General features: G+C 39.0%; 1 pseudogene; it reads right to left on the bottom strand.

The window, feature by feature from the left end:
• Nucleotides 1–1,564: 1,564 nt before the first annotated feature.
• Nucleotides 1,565–3,756, bottom strand: LOC131411199 (FACT complex subunit SSRP1-like; annotated as a pseudogene).
• Between the last annotated feature and the right edge of the window lie 2,235 nt (nucleotides 3,757–5,991).

Below are 5,991 nucleotides of genomic sequence, written 5' to 3'. Positions count from 1 at the left end.
ACAATGTGAATTAACCACCCTTTTTTGCTCTCCTAGCGTTTCATATACGTCTGTGTCATAGCACTCATCACACTGGATTTTCAATGTTTATTTACTTGTCTGTGCTAAGTGTCTTTTCCACACCTCTGCACCCTCCCCTAATTGTGTGAGGAGTTCTTTAGGAACTGTGACTTATCTTGTATCTGTGATTCATTTTTGTATCCTATTTTTGACCCAGAGGGACACTGAAGTAGTGTTATTGACTAAATGAATGAATGCCTAAGTAAGAAAAAGGTTTTAATAGGATACAAAATGCACTAACCATTTAGGAAAAGAGTGACGAATCAGACTACTTTAAAATTAAGGAGTTTCATTCATCTAAAGACACAATTTAGAGAGTACTACAAAAACTCCCAGGTAACAAAATGTTTTAGCTGTTTCAATACTTGATAGAAATTCACATAACTTTCAGAATATTTGTGCAGCAATTGTCTTAACCCAGCCAAAATATTTAGTTGCAAAATAATAGATTTCGTTACAAGCATGGCATTTCTTTTCCCAGGGATTCTGCATGAAATTGTTCCTGCAGTCTAAAAAGAATATATTTGTTCCTACTGGGACATCATTACCATTTTAATTTAAGTTAATATGCTTTTAACTTTATTAATACTTCCGTTGTCATGATCTCTTCTTTCATTTCAGAAAAAAAATTTAGGTTTTAATATAAGAAACATGTTTTAGTTATTTCCTTTGTGATAGAAATTTCAAATCTTTATTAGAATTATTAGCTATTATGTGACTATTTAGTAATTTATGACTATTCCCATTATAAGGTTTAAACTTTGCTGTCTTGAATAAGTTTGTGAGTGGAAGAGTAGCTTCAAGATTTCTGGCATCTATTTTCTAAATTTCAATGCATGGACCTTATTTGGCTTTAATAAAACTGGTTAATTAAAAGTAGTTTCAATTTTTAGGTGTCTTGGGAAAAGAGGAACAGAAAGACTATTTATTGAGTTATGCCAAGATCTTTCCCATTTGCTGGTTTGTTAATCATCTGACAAGTCTGGCTATAGGCACTAGAACCGAATTGCCATCAAAAATTTGAGGTTCAGAAGATTGAAATTTCTTGCCCAAAGTCATAAGCTATTACATGGTGGAGCCTGATTTTAAATCCATACATGTGTTACCTCAAAGCTCGTGAATCTGCTTTTGTCAAGGTCATCACTAACCTCTATTTTGCCATCATCTTTCTCCACCAATCAGGAGCATTTGGCAAAATTGATCACTCCTTCCTACTCCTCTGGCCTAAAAGTCAGTTCCCTTTATTAAATGTTGATTTTCACAGACCAGAAATACAAAATAAAAGTGGAAATAGGCCCCAGTTAGAAGCTGTAGCCCTGACCTCACATGACCCCTGCTGCAACAACTTGAACAGGACAAAAAGCAGCCATATGAAGATTGGGAAAGTAGGATTTGGATCCTACATTGTCCTGTCTCTCATTTAATCTCCCCCTAAGTTATAAAGAGTCATCCATGTGAAGCAGCAGAGGAGGACACCTTTCCTGCTGCCCCAGTGAAATGCATATCACAAGGAGAGCTTGGTTGAATGGCACAGAATCCAAGGAGTACATTTCACATGGGGAGAAACTGGTACCAAAACATGGATGGGGAGACTGGGGATGTGACGGGGCAAGTGCAAGGAGAGAAAATTTTCCGCCTCTCTACTCCTTGTATCCTGACACCCAGTCCTCTGAGTCGGGGTAGTCCTGACTAGTTCCTCTTCCTCAGAGTCCTTGCTCTGCCTTCTCTTCTTTTGCTTTTGGTCTTTCCTAAAATGTGACATAAACTGTCCTCTTGAAGCTCTCACTTAGCTGCCTTGAGAATGACTTGGATAATAAGCCCCTAGAGGGTGTTGATTTCTGTTCCATCTTTAGCTTTATTTTTTTTCTTTGACTTTTCCCTCTTAGAAGATTCACTCTGGCCCACTTTGTATTCTTTCATGGTTTTTTCATATTCCCTTCTGGTATCCTCAGCCTTGCAATCCCACTCCTGTTTCTTCTCTTTGGACATTCCCTTCCAGATCTTGTCTGCCTTCTTGGAAATATCTGTGATACTGATGCCAAGATGAGCTGACTTGATCTTCTCTCAGTTAGTATTGAGCCACAGCACGTATGCAGACATGTGCCTCTTGGGGGCATTGAGGTCTTTGCCCTTCTCCACCTCTACAGGCTTCTTGAGACCCTTGTGGTCCTTGGCCATCTCAGCCTTTTTGAGCTATTTCCTTTTCTTCTCATACCAATCACTCTCACCCTCATTATAGAATAGCCCACAGAGGCGTTACTGTTAAACTTCTCTGCAATTTCTTCCTTCTCTTCACCTGAGTTGAAGGACCTCAGTTTCCTCTCTTGAGTCATTGCTGTTTTTAGTGGCATTCTCTAAGTAGGCATCTTTTATCAACTCCAAGTAGACATCATGCTCATCTCATCAGAGATAGAGACCTATTCGTTGTAGTTTTGGTTCATCCTCTCTTTCAATACTCAGATTTGATGTTGAGCTTTTTTGCATTGACAAAATCAAACAGTTTCTCATACTCCTCTCTCATGCTGCTGCAGGTTACTGAGTGCCCTGCTTGGTCTCAAAGTCAAAGGAGCAAGTGGTGGTGGTGCCATAGGCAAAGTTGATGAAGGAGATCTCGTCAAAGAAGATCTGCATGGGTGGCTTGTGAACCTAGATGAAGCCCCACTCCAGCAGGTACAGCAGTCTGAGCTCGCCTTGTAGGAGCAAGTGATGCACTGGGCCCCTAAGTGCCCTTGGAAGTTGCCTGGGATTGTGATCTTGTGGTTCACCAGTGCTTTCATGACTTGGCTAACCATCTCTTGGAGGGGTCCCAACATGTTCTTGATGAGCTGCCTGTCAAAGTGCTTCTCCATCTCTTCCTTGTTTTTATTGGGAGGCAAGGAAATGTCCTTGTCCTTGGAGAAAAGGAGGATCAGGAAGTGGTACAAGGTTTGGTCCTGCTTGATGGGGGGATCCAGGATGATCACAAAGAATATCTGGTGCTGGTCCTTGGGAGGCTGCGAAAAGAGAATAGGTACTGGGGTGTAGGGGATCTTATAGTCAAAGGTCTTGCCGTGCAGGTGCAGAAAGGTGGTATAGATCCAAATATTCTAACAACCATGAGAAATCAGACATTGCAGCTCCCAGAAGATGTTTCTCCAGTGCCTGGATTATGACCGTCTTAGACCGCATGTAATGGGCAAAGGCCTCAACTTGGTCCACAACATCTGCTAGGGCGGGAGGTACATAGAAGTGGACATCAACATTCTGGTGGAATTCCAGTGTCACCTCATTTTTGCCTGTAGTGCACTGGGACATATTTCTGAGGGGTATCTCAAAGGCCGGCTGGTCTTCAGTGTCAAAGGAAAACAGCAGTCCATCAAACTTCACTGTCCCCCAGTTCCAGCACTTCACAGATATGATGTTCTCCATTAGCTTAATATAATAGTGAGTTTTGAAGAAATAAGAGAGTTTCTCAAATTCAGATTCTTATAAGACATCATGTTGTAGACAAGATATTCTTCGTAAGAAGTTTTAGTCTATGGCCCAGAGCTACACTGCTCCAAATGCCTTCCATTATCTCTCCAGGCTGGATGTTGTCCTCTTTGCCCATCTTGCTCTTCTTGAAGATGATGCCCAGGTGGCTGAACCTCAGCCAACCATCATTCACAGAGACTTTCACCCCTTGATGGACATCTTGAACTCCAGTGTCTCTGCCATGAGAACAAAAATTTGTCTTACTTGTTCACCACTGTTTTCTCAACACTTAACACAGTACCAATTTTGCACTCAGTAAATTTTTGTGGAATAAATGAAAGAATTAATGAGTGCATGCCTTTCATGGTACAGGTTGGTATGGACCATGTATAGGTTTATGTCACAGCTGTGCCTATATAAAATTCAATAATACTTCACTAATAATAAATATTGTTTCTATAAATGACACCAATGTTTACCCAATCACCCGCATAAAAAAACTAGGAACTTCCTATTTCTGGATCCACATGTAAAGAGCTTGGAAGGAGCCATTCTATCTTAATATAACAAATAAAAAGCTAAACAGACTGAAAATCAATGACTCCTTTAGGATCCAAAGGAGAGATGAGGACATAGGGCAACCAAAACCAGGACAGACAGGCAAAAACAGGGAGTCACAGCTTACTGAAGCAGATAGTCATGTGTGGCAATCACCATGGGAAAAAGGTATTATCAGAGCCTAGCTGACTTAGGGGAAGGGAAAACTGAATTTCAGTCAGCTCGAGCCTTCCACATGGGAGAAGGAAATATTCAACTCCAACCCACTCTAGCCATCCTTTCCCACCAGAGAGGGGATAAAAAAACTGAGAAACACTTGTGACATTCATAGTCCAGAGGCATAGGCTTACTAAATGACTGAGACCTACTCCTAGAACTATAGAACACCTCCTCTCCCCCTACACCCCACCACCACATTACTTAAGGCCTATTTACAGCAATTTATATTACCCAGTACATAATATCTGGCTATCAAGAAAAAATTACAAGGCATACCAAAAGGCAAAATCTCCCACAATTTGAAAAGATAGAGCAAGCAAGCATCAGAACCAGACATGGCAGGGGTGTTCGAATAATCAGACCAGGAATTTAAAAGAACTATAATTAATATGTTAAGGGCTCTAACGGATAAAGTAGACAGCATGTAAGAATAGATGGGCAACGTAAGCAGAGAGACGGAAATCCTAAGAAAGAACCAAAGAGAAAAGCTAGAGATAAAAAAAAAGAAACTAATGTAACAGAAATGAAAAATGCCTTTGATGGGCTTATTGTTAGACTGGACATTGCTGAGGAAAGGATTTCTGAGCTTGAGGATATCTCCATAGAAACCTCCAAAACTAAAAAGCAACAAGAACAAAGACTGAAAGAAACAAAACAGAATATCCAAGGACTGTGGGAAAACTACAAAAGGTGTAGCATATGTGTAATGGAAATACCAAAAGGAGAAAAAAGAGAGAAAGGAACAAAAAATATTTAAAACAATAATGACTGAGAATTTCCCCAAGTTAATGCCAGACACCAAACCACAGATCCAGGAAGCTCAGAGAACAGTAAGCATGATAAATACCAAAAAAACAAGACAAAAACAAAAACAAAAGTACACAAGGCATATAATTTTCAAACCACAGAAAATCAAAGATAAAGAAAAAATCCTGAAAGAAGACAGAGGAAAAGAAACACCCTATCTATAGAGGAACAAAGATAAGAATTACATCTGACTTCTCCTCAGAAACCATGCAAGTAAGAGGCGAGTGGAGTAAAATATTTAGTGTTGAGAGTAAAATAACCACCAACCTGAATTTTGTACCCTGCAAAATTATCCTTCAAAAGGGAGGGAGAACTAAAGCCTCTCTCACACAAACAAAAATTGAAGGAATTTGTTGCCAGGAGACTTGCCTTGCAAGAAATGTTAAACGAAGTTCTTTACAGAGGAGAGAAATTATATAGATTAGAAACTCAGACCTATATAAAGAAAGGAAGAGCGATGAAGAAGAAATAAGTGAAGATAAAATTAAAAACTTATTTTTCTTGTTCTTAATTGCTTTATTAGATGACAGTTTGTTCAAAATAATAATAGCAACAATGTATTTGGTTTTTTTCCAGTTTTATTGAGAAATATTTGACATACATCACTATATAAGTTTAAGGTGAACAACATGAAGGTTTGATTTACATTTATTATGAAATTATTCCTACAATAGGTTTAGTTAACATCCATCATCTCATATAGATACAATAAAAAGAAAAGAAAAATATTTTTCTTTGTGATGAGAGCTCTTAGGATCTCCTCTCTTAACAACTTTTCTGTGTATCGTACAGCTGGGTTAGCTACAGTCATCATGTTGTACATTACATCCCTAGTACCTTTATCTTATAACTAGAAGTTTATACCTTGTGACCACCTTCTTTCAATTCCACTTC

The sequence above is a fragment of the Diceros bicornis genome, chromosome 11 (assembly GCF_020826845.1).
Source record: "Diceros bicornis minor isolate mBicDic1 chromosome 11, mDicBic1.mat.cur, whole genome shotgun sequence".
In the NCBI taxonomy this organism is placed as follows: domain Eukaryota; kingdom Metazoa; phylum Chordata; class Mammalia; order Perissodactyla; family Rhinocerotidae; genus Diceros; species Diceros bicornis.
This window is presented reverse-complemented; position numbering and strand designations above follow the sequence as displayed.